The 22322-nt window shown below is 48.2% G+C and overlaps 1 pseudogene; it reads left to right on the top strand.

The window, feature by feature from the left end:
• Positions 1–3168: 3168 nt before the first annotated feature.
• LOC142566429 (U2 spliceosomal RNA) lies at positions 3169–3348 on the top strand (annotated as a pseudogene).
• Positions 3349–22322: the final 18974 nt, after the last annotated feature.

The following is a 22322-nucleotide window of genomic DNA, read 5'->3' as shown; positions in this document are numbered from 1 at the left end:
ACAGTCATCAGGCCTATTTCTAGGCTTAAAAACTACATATTTTGTTTCATTGACGTTTAACTGCAGGTGGTTCGCTGATAACCAAACTAAAAGTTGATTTAACCAATTATTAGCTGTAATTTCTAGCACTCGTAGACTGTCACCTGAAAAAAAAAACTTGTGTCGTCAGCATACAAGACTATATCTGGAGTAAGCGGTATATTTACAATATCGTTTATGTATACAATAAAGAACAGTGGACCCAAAATTGACCCTTGAGGGACACCGAGTGCAATTTCTTTTTTGTGTGAACAAAACCCATTATAACACGCGTATTGCTGTCTGGTAGTGAAGTAATCTTGAATCAGTTTTAGGGCCGCTCCGCGAACTCCGTAGTATGACAGTTTATTAAATAGGATGGTGGGTTCAATGGAGTCGAAAGCTTTTCTAATATCCAGGAAAAGACCAACCGTATATAGTTTGTTCTCGATGTTACTGAGCAGTTTTTCTTTGATCCTAACAAGTGCCATTTCAGTAGATCTGTGTTCACGGAAGCCAAACTGTTGGTCCACAAGGGCGTGGTTTTTATCTAGAAATTTAGTTAGTCGGCACTTTACGAGCCGTTCCAACACTTTTGAGAAAAGAGGTATTATGGATATCGGTCTATAATTATTTAAATCAGCAACAGAGCCTCCCTTATGCAATACAATCACTTTGGCAATTTTCATAGAATCGGGAAAAATGTCATTCACGAAAGCATTGTTACAGATATGGCATAATGGAGCCCAGACAACATCAGCAACAGATATGATTGGTGCTGCTTTTATGTCATCAGTCCCTGCTGCGGTATCTTTTTTTAAAGCCTTAAGAACGGAATACACTTCCATTTCAGTGCGCGGTGATAGGAAGATAGAATTGGAGGTCTCGTAGTTTAGAAATTTTTCAGGTGCAATGAACCTGAAACTCATGAACCTCATGCCACTCTAGTGGAATGAACCACTAGAGTGGCATGACCCACCACCAAGTAAAAAATGATCGTTAAATTTATTGGCCTAGGATGTGTCACTGTATTCAGTGTCACCAAACGTTAGAGTATTCGGGTTTGTGTTATACTGGGTTTCATTTAACCTGCGAACTGCATTTCATAATTTCTTTGGATTGTTTGATACCGTAGAAAACATATGTTCGTAATACCTGTTTCTAGCTTTTTTGAGGTCTGAAGTCAACTTGTTTCTTATTTTCTTGTATTCATTTAGTATAGCAAGATCCCTGTACCGAATAAATGTATCAAATAATTTGTCATGTTTCCGCACTCTTTTATACATCTCTCCAGTTACTCACGGCTTCCTAGCTTTCTTGTAGGTCCTTATTTGTTGTAATGGAAAGCAGCATCATAACACGACTTTATTATCTGAATAAACGTATCATACCAAATATTCGGATCATTTTCGCTATACACTGTAGACCAGTCTGTATTCTCTATCATTGAGCGAAAAGAACTCATATTCTCATCGCTAAAGTGGCGACAGAATGAAAGTTGACTTCGAAAGCGCCTTCTTTTGTTTTCATGTCGTGACGAAAAACAAAATACTGGCAAATGATCACTTAAATCAGAGGTGAGAATTCCCGAAAAAACATCATATATACATACATATGATCAACGGGAACGAAATGCTCTTTTCTCATCGTGTCCACCAAGACATCACAGGGCTAATGACCTTCACTATTCGGGGCTAATGGGACCGTCACGTACGGGACTGTCACATGGCTAATGACATTCACTTCGAAGTCAAGCAAAGGATGAAGAGGCCGACTATTTGGCAGTTTTTGAAACGACGCCCCTGTCGGCCAGAGATGTCGCCAAAGCTACTAGACAGGACAAAGTGCTGTGCAAGGTTGCGGAGCTTACTCTTAGTTGGATGGCCTTAGCGGGCCGTTGACCAGCCGAACTGTTTCTAAAAAGGGTGCCGCGTACAAAGCTGTCACTGCTAAAGTTATCCTTTCAAGCAGACATGCTAAAGGGGCAACAAAAGTCAAAGGCTCAACGTGACCGAGATCGCTCTCCATGGCGCTTCTTCACGGAAAAGGACTGGGTCTACGTTAAAGCTGTCGGAGGGGAGAAAATAGCGTGGACTGAAGGCCGAATAGTGAAGGTCATTAGCCCTGTGACGTACTTGGTGGACGCGATGAGTAGAATGCAGTTCTTTCACGTTGATCATCTGGGTCTGGCCAGTTATTCCCAGCACGCAGATACGTCTACCCCATGCCAGTCATCCGAGCCAGCCATTCCAGAGCACCTGCCGGGACCCCCAGAGAGTCCCCGCGGGTATGCCCGGGAGCACGACGGGTGAGCGGGACCAGCTCATGGAGGGAGACCGTCAGTCAATCGGTAAACGAGAGCATCTTCAAATAAATCCTGAGGATGAGGCAACCGTTCAGCCCACGTCACCCGAGCCCCCTGCCGTACCACGTTCACGACAGCAGCACCAACCTGTTCGTTACGAGTCAGAGGACTTTCGCAAAGAAACTTAACTTGTGGGGGAAGGAATGTGATAGCGCCGACAGGCGTCGTTCAGTGTCCGTTATCAGAAGTGGATAAGCAACCGCCAGCGCGTATAAGAAGCACGCGCTGTCCCGAATAAAGCATCCTCTGTTCCGGAGCTCGTTGGTCTACTTGCTCGTCACGCTGCGCGCAGTACACAAGTCCTCCACAATATTGAGCCTGGAAAGATGATGATGCATGGACTGTATACATACCCATGTATTGTCACAAAGTGGGGCACGACACATTTTGCTAACCAATCCCGGCACGTAGAACAGACCCGCAACTCACCTGCACTCCGAGGGCACACACTGCTTCACCGTAGCCAAAGCGATCATGCGTTGGTCAATGTCGCGCAGTGTAGTAATGGTTGCGAGGCCACTCGAAAAGCACAAGCGGTCACACACAAAACAAGCCACACAAAATTGGTCCCCCACAAATTCCTTCTGAAACCTGGCCGTTGCACCGGCGAAACTTTCCAAGTTTGGGGGATCGGGGCCACATGGACCGTTTGCATTTCTTTTCGCCTCGCGGTCCTGGCGGGCAGCACGCTCACGGGACCGCCACGAAGGGAAAGCCGAAGGAAAGGAAATGAGATACGCAAGCGCGTGGAACGCCGACAAAGAGAGCGCGGTGCGAACGTAGACATGGCTGACGCGGGTCAAAGTGTAGTATCTGTTCTTATCAGCTTAATATCTGACACGGGTTGGATTTGGACCTAAGATATCAAAATTATTTTTGCGAGTTGGCGGAGTGCTTAAAGCCCGCTTCACCTCCACCGCGGGTAGGCCTAGTATTGCATTACCTTCGGGATCGCCCCACGGATGGGGAGAAATTCCCGATCTACACAGGTCGATAGACGCACGCAATTTTTCCATACAGCTTCGCTGTGAAAACATATGTTTTCGTCTCCGCTACGGATGCCTGGAAATACACGTCCGGATGGATGGCTAGATGTTATGAGCGTACCCTTTAGAATGGGGCGGTGGATTGCGCCACCAAGCTCTTGCTATTATACTGGGTACCGAGGTAAAACCTACCTAGGTAAAAAAAGAAAAAAAAGAACGCACGATGATTTCCCATAACCAGATTTTCTCACCTCCTATTGTTAACTTTGTTTTTGTCCTTTCCCTAGTTTCCTTCCAACAATATTAGAATCGTCTTATACTAATCTCTATTGCGGTCTTGTTTACTTTCCCTCTGCTCTCGCTGAACCCGAGGGCTTCAAGGAGTCCATTGGTGCCTAAATCGACCACCGGGCAGATATCTTCACATTAAAAAAAAACATGCTCCATCATTTCCCTAGCTTTACCGCAGCGAGCACATGCTTCTTCTTCCTTCTCCTATCTCGCTTTATAGATGCGTGTTCTAAAGCATTCTGTTCTCGCTTCGAAAAGTAATGAGCTTCCCTTTGAGTTATCATAAATTCGGTTTATACGAGTGAATTCTATCTTTCTAACCCTTATCTTTATAAATTAAATTCATTCAACTTTGTCGCCAACTTTCTGATATTCTTCTATGTTTTAAAGTTTTTTTCCATTGCATTCACTAGAGCTTCCGTACTTTTTGGTCCTAGTTCATTAATCAGCCTAACGGGAACCTCGTCTAGCCCTGTGGCTGTGCGCTTAGGAATTTTCTGTTCGGCTTTCTTGCAGTTGAAATTTGTCACCACCAGCTCCTTTTCCATCTGGTTCTCTCTGATGCCATGGTGTCTACCAAGTTGACATCTCAAACTTCCCTGAGTTTTCCAGGTTTTCTCTGGGTACTTTTGCAATATTCCCTGAGCGACACAGAACTTTGTTTTATGTTAAGACGGGCTGACACCACGTCCCCCAATTCTTTCACTCTCTAGTAAGCATATAAAAAATTAAAAACGACTTAATTCAGTTTGAATATTAAGGAGTAGTGTTTATTTTATTCAGAAAGAAAACAGAATTGAAGGGTTAGTAAAATGCACAGCGAATAAAATATCTTATAAAAGAATGGTAAAACCAATTGCAAGATGAGTCTAACATTCTCAAATACAAATAAAATGGATAGGCATACAGAAACCAATATTTTCGAACATGAGCTATTTCTACGTAATAGCAAGCTCATTGGCATCAGGCCAAACTTTGTCACAAGTGAGATTCTCTCTAAACAGCTGGTAAGTCAACCTCAACTGTCCTGACATATGCTGAAGCAAGATAGCAAGGTGGGCGAGCTGGTTAGGATTCATCATACTCTTGGTAACAGCGCAAAGGGACACGGAGAAAAGGCAGAAACACAACAACACGGGTGCCCGTCTTATCGTGGTTCTTCCTTTTGTCCGTGTGCCTTTGCGCTGTTACCAAGAGAACGATGTGCCCTGACAAACTCTCAGCCCGCGCACAATGCCTCAGTGTTGCGTTTCACTGCTTTAAACAGTTTATTTTAGTTTGGATAGAGGGACACCTGCGCCCTGGCTTCAGCCAACACTTTGTTTTTTGAACTCAAGCTCCTTCAAAGAAGCGGCGGCTCGCTTCCTTTCCCGTTCATTCCTCAATGTGTAGGTCCTTCCTGTTCGCGTCCTCCTTGCGCCGCACGTTCACCCCACGGACCATTTGAAGCATCCACTTCGACTGCCTAGGGGCCACGAAAACGTCCGAAAAATCGGGCAGTACGAAAAAATGAATGCATGTCTTTCACTGCCCTTAAGAACTCAAGTCGCCACAGGCACATCCGAAACAGCTCCGAAGGCCTGCCCGTAGATTTAGTAGGCATATCAGTGCTTGTACTGTGACAGGAGATGGCGGGTGCAGGCGTGCAGATTTAACGAATAATACTGTGTGCCGTGACAATTGCCCCTTTCCATGCTTATGCTTCACCGCAATACAATTGCGTATGCTTCATCGCGCAACAATTCTGTGCAGATGCGAAGCTGACTTTCGAGAACCAGCTCGCGCAACGCGCCATGCTTTCCGAGCTTCGAAGCCAATCCCGATGACCACGAAGGCGAAGTCAGTGCCATTGCTCACAGCAGCGAATTCTATAATGAAAAAATACGGCACAGAACGGCAAGAAGTTTAATACCGAACGTCAAAGCTGCTAGGTCTAGCGTTGCGGCGTTAGTGGCTGCGGCTGCCAGGGGATCTGCGTCCGAGAACGCCGGTACGAGGCGGCGAGGTAATCAAAATGGCGGCGGTGGTGGCTTTGCTTAATGCCGTTTCGGACCTTCGGTCACGGCAAAAAGTTCGGAAAAATCGGACGGCGAAGGGTACTTGTGTCCGAAATTTCAGAGGTTCCTGTACATTCACTCTATGTGGTAAGTGGCGGTGCCGCGAAGCCGTCCCAGTTATCGGACGTCCGGAAAGTCGGTCGTTGACTGTAAACTGGCAACTCCTCCAGCCGACAACACGGCCTCAAGGACGATTCGTTAGGATTCCTCTGTGTGACTCGAGCCAGCATTACCCTGACTTTATCTCCCTTTCAACAATATTCCAGGACATTTTCCCTGACATACGCACAAATTCCCTCAGTTTTCCCTGAGTATTTCCAGACTATTCAAAATCTCTGAGGATTCTCGGTTTTCCCGGTTGGTAGACACCCAGCGTATACCTCGTGCTTTTTCGCGTGCGTGTGAGGAAGTCAGTTCGCGTCAGAACGTGTTTGCCTCGTGCGATGTGCGTAAATCTCGTGCCTTTTCGCGTGCGTGTGTGAACAAGTTGGTTCGCGTCAGAACAGAGGCATCGGCGATCGAGAAAACTGGAAATGCGCACTCGGCAGCATGACCGACAAGTGCTCACGCCGCAGTGCACCATCCGAAGACTGGATTCCAACGACCGTCAAGAGGCCATCAGGGCCATTGTGCGCGAAGAACTGCGCAAGGTCTTGCCTCCGTCGCAGCCTCAAATGGCCTCAGTCGCCGACATCGTGAAAGAAGAGATTCAGCGATCGATCGCTTGGAGTTCCTGAGGTGCAACCACAATTACCGCAGCCCCAGCCGGAAGCGATGACCTACGCCGCCATCGCACGCCGTCAAGGTCCCCCTCCGCGGCCGCGCCAGGGCCCTCTAACAGCACAATTCCGTCGTCCGCCGCCGCCAGCACGACCACCCGTCACCCAGCGCACCTACGCGAGGAAGATGGACATTTGGCGCGCCCCCGACCACCGCCTGCTGTCCTATCACTGCGGGGAAGCCAGACATGTTTACCGCCGATGCCCATATCGCGAAATGGGACTACCAGGGTTCGCCGTCAACGCTCTGCGCCTGCAGCAAGGTGAACGCCCTCGCGATATTGCCGACTACCTCGCCGCTACTCAGTGGAGCTCTCGACGACCGTCCCGTTCGCCATTACCAGGCCGCTACCTGTCGCCGCAGCGCCGTCCATACACTGGCCCAGCTCAGGGCCGCATTGCGAGCCCCTATCCGGAAAACTAAAAGCAGCAACCGATGGAGGTGCGGTTGCTGTTCGTCGAACTGACGAAGATCCTCCGCCGCCGCCGAGGACACCGAAGAGACTATTTCGACGACATAACAACGACACGCCGCCGTCCCGACGAAGTCTAGAAGCAAGAAATACGCCAACGAAAGACGACCTGACGACGCCACGTACCAGCCACAAGTCAACGCGACGCAGCCGTGATCCGACGCCAACACCTAACTGTAACGCAAGACAAAGAACCACCGACATCGACGTTTTTCTCGGCGGCCACGCAGTCACCGCCTTAGTGGACACAGGGGCCGATTACTCCGTCATGAGGGGACACATCGCCGCCCAGTTAAAGCAAGTTAAGAGTGCATGGTAAGGCCCTCAAATACGGACCGCTGGAGGACACCTCATTACGCCGACTGGAATCTGCATGGCAAGAATTACCGTTCATGACCGGACTTACCCTGCCCCCTTCGTTATCATCCAACAGTGTTCACGAGACGTCATTCTTGGCATGGACTTCCTGAACCAAGACGGCGCAGTCATCGACCTGAAGTTGAAAGTGATAACGCTGTCGAAAGATAAAGCGTTAGCGCCGGAGGGCTCTCGTAGTCACCACGCCTTGAGTGTGCTCGAAGATCAAGTGAGCATCCCACCATGCTCCAGCATTATTATTCCCTCGGCACCGAAATACCCGCTGACATAGAAGGCGCCATCGAGGGTGACCAACGTCTACTACTCGACCGTGGAATTTGTGTCGCAAGAGGGATCGCTGGACTGCACGGAGTAAAAACGAAGGTGTTGCTGACAATCTTCAGCCAGGAGTTCATGCACGTCAACAAAGGCACGACAATCGCGTACATCGAAGCACGACCATAGTTCCCGAATCAAACTTCGACATAAATCCAAGTCTCCCCGTGAGTAAACAGCAACAGCTGTGAAGGCTTCTCCGACGATATGAAGAGCATTTTTTGATGTCATAGAGGATTCGACAAACGCCAGTCGCAAAGCATCGCACAATAACTGAAGAGTGCGCTCGACCACTCCGCCAGAGTCCTTACCGAGTTTCGAAGCGAGAACGTGACGCTATTAGGCAACAAGTCGACGAAATGCTGCGCGACAACACCATCCAGCCGTCGAAAAGCCCGTGGGCATCTCCTGTAGTCTTGGTGAAGAAAAGGGACGGAACCCTACGTTTCTGCGTCGATTATCATGGATTTAACAAGATCGCGAAGAAGGACGTATAGCCCCTTCCACGGATATACGACGCATTGGATCGGCTCTGCAACGCTAAATACTTCTCATCGATGGACCTCAAGCCTGGCTACTTGCAAATAGAAGTCGACGAGAGAGATAGTAAAAAGACCGCCTTCATCACGCCAGACGGCCTCTACGATTTCAAGGTCATGCCATTCGGACGGTGCTCGGCGCCTGCTACGTTTCAGCGCGTCATGGACACGGTGTTAGCAGGATTGAAGTGGCAGATGTGTCTTGTTTATTTGGATGACGTCGTTATCTTCTCCGGAAATTTCGACGATCACCTTAGGCGGATTGCGACAGTACTAGAGGCCATCAAGTCACCAGGGCTCACTCTGAAGCCGGAAAACTGCCGCTTCACTTACGATGAGCTACTGTTCCTAGGCCACGTCATCAGCAAATCTGGAGTACGCCCCGACCCGTCGAAAACAGCTGCCATCGCAAAGTTCCCGCAGCCAGTCGACAAGAAGGCAGTGCGCAGATTCCTTGGCATGTGTGCCTACTATAGGCGCTTCGTCAAGGACTTTTCGCGCATCGCGGAGCCACTAACACATGTAATCAAATGCGATGTCGAGTTCAAGTGGGAAACGCCGGAGGCCGGCGCATTTCAAGAACTCAAACAACACATGCAGTCGCTGTCGGTTGTTGAGCACTTCGACGAGGACGCCGATACCGAAATCCACACTGACGCCAGTAGCCTAGGCCTCGGTGCTGTCCTAGTCCAGAGGAAATACAGACTTGAACGGGTGATATTTTATGCTAGCCGGTTGTTGTCAAAAGCGGAAGGCAATTATTCTACGACTGAAAAGGAGTGCCTCGCCATCATTTGGGCTACAGCAGAATTCCGCCCATACCTATATGGCAGGGCATTCAAAGTCGTCGGCGACCATCATGCGTTGTGTTGGCTAGCTAACTTAAAGGGACACTAAAGTGAAAAATGATTCCTTCTGCATCAGTAAATTACCATTCTACAACACCAAAAACACCACTCTTACAACGATAAGACGTTTGGTAAGCCAGAAAAAGCGCAAGAACGAAATACGGGTGGCGACGCCTGCTTAAGTTCCCGCACCTGGGAGCTGTGACGTCTTGGATTTTGATGTCATCTTCTAGGGCCTACTAATTATATATAGCGGTGCAGATTGACTACATTGTGTTCTAAAGGAACCAAATATTAAACATGGCAGGTTTCGGGAACCTTTATTCAGCCAACGCGGCCCAAATGCGAAAACATACTTTGGAACCCCTGACGTCACGCTGACGTACCGGCGCTGGGGTTTCGGCGCGAAATTCAAATAGTGATACTTGGACCTTCATTGTCTCATCTAATAATCAAACTATTTTTTTAAATGACTGCCTGCAGGGTTCTCAAACAATGCTTCATTAGTATAAACTGATTTACTGTTTCGTTTTAGGGTCCCTTTAAAGAACCCTTCAGGACGGCTGGCGCGGTGGAGCCTCAGACTGCAACAATATGACGTCAGAGTAATCTACAAGTCTGGACGAAAATACTCTGATGCCGACTGCCTATCACGCGTCCCCATCGATCCCCCGCCACAAGAAGACGAGGACGACGACGCCTTCCTTGGAATAATAAGCGTGGAAGACTTCACTAAACAGCTATGAGCAGACCCGGTGCTAAAAGGCCTCGTCGAGTATTTGGAAGGGAATACCGACGTTGTCCCCAGGGCATTCAAGCGCATGTTGTCTTCGTTCACACTACAAAACAACCTGCTCGTGAAGAAGAACTTCTCACCAGTCCGCGCCAACTATACCTTCTTGTTGTTCCGTCAGCGCTCCGTCGAGAAGTACTGCACGCTCTGCACGACGATCCAACCGCTGGGCACCTCGGATTCTCCCGGACGCTGTCGAGGATACAGGAAAGGCATTACTGGCCGCGTCTGACCGCCGACGTCACCCGGTACGTCAAGACATGCCGAGACTGTGAACGACGCAAGACACCACCGACAAGGCCAGCAGGATTACTACAGCCGATCAAACCTCCTTGCCGACCATTTCAGCAGATCGGGATGGATTTGTTGGGACCGTTTCCGACATCAGCATATGATATGATGGTTAGCTAGATAAGCTCTACATAGCTCAGAATAGTGCTCAATAAGTACGGAATTTTTATGCTTACAGATTGACATCACGGCCTTAGCGACACTTAGGGAGTCTGTATATATAACTGCTTTTAGAGCGCAGCTCTTTGGCGTCCGTTCCTGGGTTTCGCGTCGTCGTCGGCGTTGTCGTCGGCCTCGTAACCAGCTCCGCCCCCCTTTCATCCCCCCAGCGCTAGCAGCGACCGACTGATACCGCTGGATGCCGCTGACGCCGCTAGAGAGTCAAGATAACGTGACTGCATAGAACACCGTCGCCGCCATGCAGAAAGAGGAGGAAAGGGTCACCCCCCCTGTTCTTGTGTGGCGGATAGGGTGCTCTTCAGTTGCCGACGCGCCGGTTATTTCACGTAGGCCCCGGCACGTCGACGAATACGTGACCACCTTCCCACGGCTAGACCTGGTTCTTAGCGCTGCGGAAGCGAGGGTATCATATTGTTTGTGTCGGCATCGGCGGCGTTGTCCCTGAAACCAACTCCGCAGCTGGGGTTGACTCACTATCGGCGTCAGCGGCATCAGTCAGTCGCTGCTATCTCTTCCCTCCTCCCTTTATCGTGTTGTCCGCTTGCTGCGCGCGCTTCTGCCCCCATCGTTTGCCGCTGGGTGTACACGCCGCCCCCCTCCCCCCTCTTCCTGCGAGTCTCCGGTTGTCAAAGCGCCGGCTCGAACTTAATTCCTTTCTTCGCTCCTCCTCCAATGCAACCCCTGTGCGGTGGCAATCAGAGAGCCAGATCGGTGGCGGCGGATCTGTATATGTGCACCGCCCGAGCCGAAATTGCCGCTGCCGTTCGCCCTGTGCGGTGGCAATCAGAGAGCCAGATCGGTGGCGGCGGATCTGTATATGTGCACCGCCCGAGCCGAAATTGCCGCTGCCGTTCGCCACTGCGAAATTATCTGCCAGTTCTTTCTGAGCCATGAGCGAGACGACCGATGGAAGTCCTCCGTCTGCTGCTGCTGCTGCTGCTGCTAAACGAGCTGCCAGAGCAGAGGCCCAGCGCCGTCGCCGTCAGAATCCAGAGGTGCGTGCCGCCGAAGCAGAAGCTTACCTAGTGGAGTCTTTGTTAAAGGAATACGTGTGAAAAATAAAAAAAAATTCTGTGATAGCGCATACATGTGTTGCTCGATTTCTTTGCCTCAATCTATCGAAAAGGTGAAACAGCTTATTTGCTGCGCTCAAATTTCGCATTAGGAAGTAACGTAATCGTCGGTAATTTTTTGGAGTTTTGATTTCCTTATATGCGTCAGAGCCGACAATAGAGGGTAGGCCTCGGCCGTAAAGATACTTGTTTCCGGGTGCAGTACATTGGATTTCGAGAAATATGGACAGGCGGCTGCATAGGACACCACGGCATGTGACTTGGAAGCGTCTGGGTAGAACTCTGTGCACAAGTGCTTGCATTAAAGTTCTAGGAAATGCATTCGGATTTCGACCTCTGGAGCGTGCTTTGTAACTTCTAGAAAGGATATGTCACATTCTACCACCTGCCACTCCCAAGGAGGTAACAGCTAGGTAGGTAACAGCTTGGCTGGATGCATTAGGCGGTGCTCGAGGAGTGGGCCATGCATTTCATCACTAAGCTCCCTCACACGCAGCGAGAAAGGCTGTCTTACAGAGGGACAATTACGGAAAAGTGTAGCACACATCATATAGTTAACGTTATTAAAACATAGATGTTCATGATTCGAGTGTACTTTCAGGAAATATGCGAGGCTGAAGTAAGTTCTCTACAGATGGAGTGACCATTTATGTGATTCCGCGTATAAGCATTCAGTAAAGCTTGTCCTAAAAGTGCCAGTGGCTACGTGGATACCTTGATGATGGATAGGATCTAGCATCCTTAGCGTGCTCGAATCGCCAGAGTTATATACAACGCCACCATAGTCCAATCATGATCGAATTAGGCTCTTATAAAGATTCATCAAACACTTCCTGTCGCTACCCCATGTTGTGTGGGATGGAATTTTCAATAAGTTAATTGTTTTTAGACATTTTTTAAAGATATTTAATGTGTGGAATGAAAGTAAGCCTGCCTTGTAACCTCGAAAAAAAACTTCGGTAAGAGACTTCAAAACAAGGAATGGTGAAATTGTTCGCACTGGTTTATCTGGTTTTTCAGAATGAATGACATGGAAATGAGGGAAAAATTCTTTTTGCCGACCAAAAAACGAATACTTCATCTGTGCGCCCTCTTTTCTGAGGGCGATCAGGCAGTGGGGGGAAGGAACTAGTCATAAGGATATGTGGAGATTTCGGCCGCAACGCCAGCCATCCACCATGGAGTCCTACAAGGGGACGCTGCAGGAGCTGTGAAACATTATGCAAAATAGAAGTGAGGCGTGCAGACAGGACTCAAGAGTAGAGAAGTGGACAACACGAACGCCGACTTCTCTACTCTTGTGTCCTGTCTGCACGCCTCACTTCTATTTCGCATAATGAATCCTTACCAACTAGCTCAGCTTTCTGTCGTTCTAAGCTGTGAAACAGGTCCTGGAAACGCCAGCGGTATGTTACCACTATAACCGAATATTTCATAGCCTAGGTAGGCTACTCCCACAAGGTTAACCCTTGCCGCCAGGAAACCCGGAAGTAAGAAATGGAAAGAAGACAGGAAAGATGTAAAGGCTAGAGAGAAAGACGAAGGTTGAAGAGGAGGATAGGAACAGGCATCTACTTATTTCCCCCGGATGGGTCAGTCCGACGGTGCCGTCTACGTGAAGCCGAGGCCAAAAGGGTGTGTTGCTGCCGCCGAGGGGCCGTAAAGATCCAAACACCCGGCATTGGCTCAACCCCCAGGATCCCCTTTTCCCCAGATACGGCTAAGCCACGCACGGTTAGACGCGGGAGGGTCAACCCTTGTGTGCTCGGGTACGTGGTGTCGCAACACACCAAACAACTGCTGACGCAGACGGTGTCAAAATTAATCTGGAGTCCGCCACTACAGCGTGCCTCATAATCCAAGTGTAGTTTTGGAATGTATAGCCCCATAATCCAATTCAAGTTAATACTTCTGCCACAATGCGATGTGCCATGCAAGGAAATGACAACGCTCAACCCTCTCAGAGGTTATGAAACGTGGCACAGAACAACGCCTCAAGAAAACACTTCTCCCTGTTCTGTGTACTACGCACACAAACAGCAGTGGTGCCCGCAAGGTAACGTTTAACATCAACTCGCCACTCTCGTGTTAGACTAAACGGTGAAGACATTAAGCTTTAGCTGTCAACATTACCGCAAATTAAGGTCAACCAAAGCATCCAGCACGGAATGCTTTGCTTACATCGATTCCCAGAGTGCATGGGATCTGTATAACTTTTTTGCCATCCTAGACTGCACTTCCCTTCCCTTGGCACCCATTCTGTAACTCTTAATGGTCCACTGGGTATCTACCCTACAGATTACGTGGCTTGCCCAGCTTCATTTTTGTCTCTTAATAATAACTAGAATATTGGCTATCCCTGTTTGCTCTCTTGCTGTCTCTTAACGTTGCGCCTAAATTTTTTTGTTCCATCACTCTTTGCATTGTCCTTAACTTGGTTTAGTTTATTTGTTATCCTCCAAGTATCTGTCCCATATGTCAGCACCAGACGAATGTAATGATTGTACATTTTTCTGATCAATGAAAGAAGTAAGCTCCCACTATGGATTTGGTAATGCCTGCTATATGCACTCCAACCTATTTTTATTCTGTAAATTTCCTTCTCATGATCAGGGTCCCCCGTGAGTAATTGACCTACATAAACATACTCCTGCACAGACTAGATGCTGATTGGCGATCGTGAATTTTTCTTTCCTTGCCAGCCTATTGAACATCACCTTTGTATTCTGCATATTATTTTCAAACCCCACTCTGACACTTTCTTGGTGTAGGTCCTCAATCATTTGCTGAAATTCGTAACCAGTGTTGCTGAACAGCTCAAAGTCATCTGCAAGCCAAAGGCTGTTCAGATATTCGCCACTGATCCTCACTCCTAAGTCTTCCCAGTCTAACAGTTTGAAAACTTATTTTAAGCATGCAGTGGAATGGCATTGGAGAGATTGTCTCCTTGCTTGACCCCTTTCTTGACAGGTAACTTTCTACTTTTCTTGTGGAGAACCAAGGTAGCCATGAAATTTTTGCAGATATCTCCCAAGATATTTACGTATGCCTCCTGTACTCCTTGATGACGCCTCTATGACTGCTGATATCTCTACGGAATGAAATATCTCTGTAGAATATCCCTTCCAGAAGCCTATGAAGAGATTATATATATATATATATATATATATATATATATATATATATATATATATATATATATATATATATATATATATATATTGTAGGGAAGAGTGGGTTTGGCTCGGAGGCGGTATAGAGGGAGGTGGAGCACGTGTCTATCTCGTCTCCTACAGTGGCACAGTCGCTAAACCCCGACCCCGATGAAGAGCCCAACAGCCCTGCGTCCATGACACTCCGAAGTGGACGTGTACTCTCGGACTCGATCACCGCCAGTGCCATCCACGGACAGCGTCTAAGCCTCCACGACAGCTCCGCCGCAGGACCACAGCGTCGTCATTTTACAAGCCATGTCCTGCTGACACAACAGCTCAAAACATCCGGATTTGGATGCGCCACACTCGCATCGCTCTCTGCGAACGAAATTCCATGTTTTCATGATTTTAGAGATGACCCGACCACATGTCTCACCCCTGTCAACTTGGTTGCTCTCACGAACTGCTGGGCAAAGACTACTAAAAATCCGTTGCCGAAGGCCGCCTTCGAGGATCTGCCAAAGCATGGCATCGATTCCAAGGCAGCAAATATACCACATGGCCGGCTTGGAGCACGGCCCTGATGGCCACATTTGCACTGCTTCGGATCGCTTATGACGCGTGTTTCATGACGATGCGGTCACGACGTCTAAGCTCAACGGAGGACATTGCAACCTACATTTACGACAAGCTGTCCCTATTACAAACTTGCGACATACCCCGGTGCTCCCCAGCAGCCAGGCAGTACATCATCAATTTGATACATAACTCGACGCACGCGGCCCTCTTGTCCCTGCACACATACCAGGCCGACATCTCCACTTTCGTACACCAGGCGGTGGAGTTTCAGGACACTTCTAGTCGCCACTCGTCACAGATGACTGCTACACAGAGACACGGCTGCTTTGCATGTGGGCGGTCCGGCCATTGATATAAGAACTGCCCCCAAACCCAACATCCATCCATGCAAAATCAATCATGCCCGCTTCCAACACTCATGGTGCGCATTCACGGCATCAGAGAACTTGCGGTGCTTTTCAATACTGGAGCCCAGCGTACGGTGTTGCTTCGACGCCACGCACCAGAAACTCTCCAGCCTTGGACTAAGGCTCCCGTACGGGGTCTCGGTGGTGACATACTACTGGTCGGTGCCCTGAACCTCCAGCTCTGAACCGAAGCCAGCACCAAGTTGGACTGAATGACTGTCTTCGAAGACCTGCCTACAGACATGACATGGTTTTAGAAGCTGACTACCTTCTTTCAGGAGAAGTGCAGCTCACTGTGGAAGGAAGTAGCGTCAGCCTCCGCTCCGTGGCTCCGAGTGCGCCTCCAGCTCAAGCTTCACAGGGCGAGCTGACAACGCTACTTACACTCTCCGTTGATACTACTACGCAGCTATGCGACACTAGTGTGCTAGAGCACTGTATTCCAACTGACTATCATCTGCAATTGTCCATACCACGGCGAAGATATGCTGAACGAGAGCGGACTGTAATTGACCAGCAGGTACAAGAAATGCTAGCCGCTAACGTCATCAGGCCGTCTTCTAATCCGTGGCTGCACCTCCCATCCTACTCCGTAGGAAGGACAGGAATCTCCGATTCTGTGTCGACTACAGAGAGTTGAACAAACGCATTATACCAGACTCATACCCACTGCCACGCACTGACGATGCCACTGACGCCGTACGGAATGTCAGGTTCTTTTCATCTCTAGATTTGAAAGCAGGGTACTGGAAGATAAATGTGGCTAAAGAGGATAAGTTTAAGGCGGCCTTCAGACCCCATCTGGCTTGTATGAATTTAACCGGATGCCTTTCATACTGCGAAAAGGCCCAAGTACTTTACAGCACACCATGAACACTGATAGTGTTCATGGCATGCACTGATAGACCACGCCTGCGTTGTGTAGCTCGGCGACATTCTAGTTATCAGGGAAACCGGAAAACAGCTGGGAAGCCTCGACGAAATACTACAGAGGTTGCATAACGCAGGGTTTCGACTTTACCACGAGAAATGTCAGTTCGGATTGACTACAATATCTTATCTCAGCTATAAAATCTCTCGTAACGGCGCACAACCCATACCTGGACGCATAGACACCGTAGCCAAATATCCTGCACCAACCTGTATTAAACAGCTCCAAGTATTCCTCACGACACGTCCCCAGGTGTGCACCAGGCTCCAAAAAGCGGCCACACTAACATCAGGTTATCTTCGAGCACGAAGTCTGGAGGTGTCCTCCGAGAAGTGCTCTATGGTCGCTTTCACGCGCGAAGCAATGAGACCGTACGTTGTCAGAATTAATGGACAGCCTATTGCCTACGAGAAGACGCACCGCTTTCTAGGAGTGGTAATAGACTGAGACCTTTCCTGGAGTCCTCATGTCTCCTACCTAAAAAGGAAATTAGTCATGATAACCCACGTGCTCAGATTTCTTGTAGGGAAGTCATGGGGTGTGTCTGTGAGTGCAACACTCCAACTCTATAACGCCCTGTTCCTGAGTCTCCCATGCTACAGCTTACCTGTACTGGATGGGATCGGTAAGACCAACCTCCGTGGCCTCCAGTGTGTGCAGACTCAAGCTCTGAGAATTTGTCTTGGCCAGGTGTGCATCCACGGCAGCAACAATAGCCATCGCGCATGACCATCCCATCAATACGTATATTCAAGTCGACGCTTTAAGGATGCACATCAGGTACTTCGCCCGATTTCCATCGCATCATCTTGCCTCCCTTCCTGCTGCTCGACCTTGTTCAGCGTTTAGCAGGATTATTGCCGCCAACCTTGTAACTTTACCGTCAAACTTCACGCCTGCATCACGACCATTTCTACCGCTGTGGTGCCTGCATTCACTCCAGGCCCTTCTTGTCATTCCTGGCATCAAAAAGAAAATGGAGATGTCATCTCTCGCCCTCAAACAAACCGTGCTTTCATTCCTACATGACAAGCAGAAAGAACGCATCCACGTTTACACAGACGGTTCCGTCTCCTCTGAAAGTTCAGCTATAGCAGCGGTAATTCCTGCAAAATCTGTCACCATCAAATTCAAGATGTCTCCCATTAGATCATTGACGGCTGCAGAACTTGCAGCTATCCATGCTGCTCTGGAGTTTATTGGTCACAAATTTTCACATTCATGGGCCATCTTTTGTGACTCGAAGACAGCTCTCCATTGTCTGCTGTTCCCTTTCAACCACGGACCTAATGTGCAATTAGTCAGACATCCGACTACTCCACCATCATGCAATTGACAAGGGATGCAACTTCATCTACCAGTGGATACCGGGTCACTGCGGAATTTCGGGAAATCACAGTGCGGATGACGCTGCCTGATCGGCCCACGATGGTGCCCTTATTATACCAATACCACTGTCAAGAACAGATGCAGCCCCAAGTCTTCGCTCCCTCGCATGCGAGCTTACACAGACTCTGTGGACACCAGTGAATTCATGAACGCATGTCTACACAGATTGGATCCACGTCTGCAACTCCGTCTTCCACCAGGGTTACCCCGAGTGGAAGCAACACGTCAGCACTTCTGTGGCTTGGCGTGGCATTCACGAACTCCTATTCCATCCACATTGAAATGGCCAACAGCCCTACTTGCGACACCACTGGCTGCGAGGAGACGACCGAGCACCTCATCTGTGACTGTCCCCATTACAATGTGCCAAGAAAAGTGCTCGTGACCTCGCTCGAAAAATTGGACAATCGCCCCTTCACAGAAGAAAAAGTTCCAGGACACTGGTCCAGACGGGTTTCGGCACTTAAGGCCTTAAGGGCTTTGCTAAAGCTTTTAAGGGCTTGTGAAGTGTGCAACCATCTTTGAATGTTGTAGCCCGTAGCATCGTGTTGCTGTGTGAATTTTTCTGTTTTTTTTCTATCTCCTTTTATTCCCCTTTCCCCAGCACAGGGTATCCAGCCGCTACTTACACTGGCTAACCTCCCCGTCTTTCCTCACCTTTTGCCTCTCTCGCTTTCTCCAAGTATTCCTCGTGATGGCATCGTACTTGCGCAAGTTTGTCCCAAACTTTGCATTAACTGCTACTCTACTCACAGACTTGTTAAAGAAAGGAGCTCAACTTCAATGGGGACCTTCACAGGACAAGGCCTTCCGAACCGTCAAACACCAGCTGACACATAGTCCGATGCTATGCCACTTTAATGAAGATCGGTGACAGAAGTACATACTGATGTGAGTCAGACTGGCATAGGGGCAGTTTTGCCTCTGTGTGACACAAGCACACGCTGTCGCTTACGCCAGTCGTAACTCTTCGATGCGGATCATCATTACCATTCAAATGAGCTGGGGTGTTTGGTTGTAGTTTGGAGTGTGGATGAGAAGTTCCGTCAGTATTTGTTTGGCCAACAATTCGAGGTGGTAACGGGCAATTCCGCATTTACGTGGATGTTTCAAAAGCAGTACCTGAAACACAAGTTTGCCCGATGGATTGTTCGGCTACAGGTCTACACATACGACGTGTGTCACAGTGCTGGAGCACAAAATCAGCTTGTGGACTCTTTATCATGAAACCCAATTGAAGAAGCCTCCCCGCGGACCCGAGAAAGCTGGCTCATGTTTCCTCAACAAGATCAACAAGACCTGACAAATGCCCAACGCACCGACAAAGGTTTGGTTTCCCTGATAGACTATTACTTATACGGGGCGCAGTGCGAAATGAGTTTTACGTGATGGTACGTTGTATTGTTGCCACTGGGCCAATAAGCGAGACGAACGCCACCTTTCATTGATTTCTGGTCCTTTACGATCAAGTATTTTGCATGCCATCCACGACAACCACGAAGGAGGCCATGTCGGCTATCAAGTTACATTATGCAGGGCACAAGAATAATTTTGGTGGCCGAGAATGGATAAGCAGGTATGTTCATACATCGCCAGCTGTGAGGTGTGTCTACAATGCAAACGACGTCCTGGAGTTGAACATGGATTTCTTAAGCCATTTACGCCTCCTGAGATGGTTTTGCACACGCTGGGCATAGATCACATCGGGCCTCTTCCATTGTTGGCAGTAGGTAAAGGCTATATTATAGTCGCTGTGGATAACTTGTCCTAGTTCGTAGATCTCGCTGCCGTGCCTTCGCTTGCCGCCAGCTATGTCATCTGATTTCTGCGGGACCGCTTCAAATTAAGACACAGTCTTCCAAAAAAAGTTGATCTCCGACCAGTCGACCATCTTCGGCAGTCGCGAGCTCCGCACTTACCCACAACAAGCTGGAGTTAAGCATCACTTCGCGTCTGCCTACCATCCTCAATCGAATGGCCTGATAGAAAGATCAAACCAGACTATACAATAATTACTTTGTTTAGAGCAAAACAACGGATACGAGAACGACGACCCCCTCCCCCCAGGACAAGGTGCTACTCTCAACTGAGATCATTTTATTATGTCACTCCTTACAGACAACAGAATCTAGAAGAACATACACAGTGAGCACCATGTGCAGGAACCACCAACATCCGATCACAAGAGCGCACTCATGCGAAAAGATTCAAAAAACCATATTCAGCACTGTACAAGGTTAAAGAAGGCAAACTAATGCACTGTGACCCCAATGACTGTATTAAGAAAGCTTCCGATAACTCTCGGGCGGTAGTATCACGAAACATGGCTTTGCACTTGAATATTTTACAGTGTTGAGCCAAATGGGAACCTGTGCCTGTTGGTATGGATCGCTCATGTTCTCTTAAGGCGCTCGTTAACACAGCAGCCTGACTGCCCTACACACACTTTGCCAGAAAACAACGGGATCTTATATACCACACAGATGCTGCAATCTACAAACTTCGCGTGGTTCTTTTCACAATCTGGTTTTTTCCTTGTTTTAGAAATATGGCTGCACAACATTGACAGTTTCTGAGGACCAGAAAACACTACCGGAATTTGGTATCTAGTGGCGACATTCTTTAGATTGTGAGCCACTCTATGGCAATACGGCACAACTTCAGGCCTCTTCTTTTATATAACACAGTCACTTTTATGCCACTTCTCTTTCAGTTTCTGAAGCAAAACTTCAGATACTGACGTCACCACCTCACTTGGGTAACCCACTTGGGCTACCCACACTTGGGTAGCCTTAGAGGACATGAGCGATCCATACCAACAGGCACAGGTTCCCATTTGGCTCAACATTGTAAAATATGCAAGTGCAAAGCCATGTTTCGTGATACTACGATTTTGAAAAAGAGCCACGACACCACCGCCCGAGAGTTATCGGAAGCTTTCTTCATACAGTCATTGGGGTCACAGTGCATTAGTGTGCCTTCTTTAACCTTGTACAGTGCTGAATATGGTTCTTGAATTCTGTCGCATGAGCGTGCTGTTGTGATCGGATGTTCGTGGTTCCTGCACATGGTGCTCACTGCGTATGTTCCTCTAGATTCTGTTGTCTATAAGGACTGACGCAATAAAATGATGCCAGTTGAGAGTAGCACCTTGTCCTGGTCGTCTTTCTTGTGTCCGTTGTTTTGCGCTAAACAAAGTAATTATGGATTTACACGATCTAGCCCGGCAACGCATTGTGCCAGACTATTCAAGCTCGATTTGCACCGTATTGGAAGAATCACAAACAAGATGAAGCTGATTGGGAAGACCATCTCCAAGCGGCTGCGTACGCAATGAACACGACTGAGTGCTACATTCGGCTTGGACACGCCCATAAAGGTTGGACGTTCCAAGGCACGAGAGACACTTTGTTGCAATATCCGAACAGAGGTGTGCAGAAGGATTGTGCATGCGCACCATGTGCACAAACGATATTATTACCGACGCCACTGTCTGGCACCACAAGATAGGTGACGAGGTGTGGGTACGAGGTGCACCGTCCTCTTCAAACAAATTGTGCACAAAGTACAAAGGATATTTCGTTATTACGAGCGCCTGGGCGAGAACACTTGGAGAGTACAGTCCATGGCTTCTGACTCATGCATAGACAACAGAAAGCGAAATGCCTTGCTGTGCATGTGTCACGCATTAAGAACTGCATCTGTCGACAGACATAATGGGACATCATGTGCTTTACTTACAGGAGCAAACCCGCCGCAGTGTGGCCGAGTGTAGTGAAAAGTGGGTGCTTGGCTCGGAGGCTGGATAGAGGGAGGTGGAGGATGACGAAATGAGAAATGGAACAGCTTGCCCAAGCAATGGGTGTTGTGTCTATCTCGTCTCTTACAATATACAGGTTGTCCCAGATAACTTGAGCCAAAGTTTTAAAAATGAAAGGTACTCCAGACGTAGGTTGAACCGAATGCATAATGTTGACACTGGCATAGAGTTACTCAGAATATCTTTATTTTCCCTTTAACTAACAGATTAGTTATGTTTAATTAATCAACTTTTTTTAAGTGTGATACGCAAAGTTGTAGAGCACCTTGAGAAAGCTCTCAATAAATTGTTTCCAACGCGATATACTGACCCTGTCAACCTTTAATTGCCGAACTCTGTCGAGTGAGGCTAGCTTAGCAGGACTCTTTGAGGAACTATCAGACATTGTTTAGGATATCATCGGCCTTAGTGAGGCTTATACATTGCTGAATAACTGCCAAATAAGAAGCAATACAGGGTAGGATTCCGAATCCATAAGGATATAGCGGGAAACATTGACTAATTCTACAGCATTAATGAGAGGGTAGCTGCAGTCATAATGAAACTTAATAAGAGGTATAGATTATAGGTAGTACAAGCCTACGCTCCAACATCCAGTCACAATGATGAAGTAGATCAGTTTTGTGAAGATGTTGAATTAGCGACGAGCAAAGTG

This window comes from Dermacentor variabilis, unplaced genomic scaffold (assembly GCF_050947875.1).
Source record: "Dermacentor variabilis isolate Ectoservices unplaced genomic scaffold, ASM5094787v1 scaffold_12, whole genome shotgun sequence".
Taxonomy (NCBI): domain Eukaryota; kingdom Metazoa; phylum Arthropoda; class Arachnida; order Ixodida; family Ixodidae; genus Dermacentor; species Dermacentor variabilis.
This window is presented reverse-complemented; position numbering and strand designations above follow the sequence as displayed.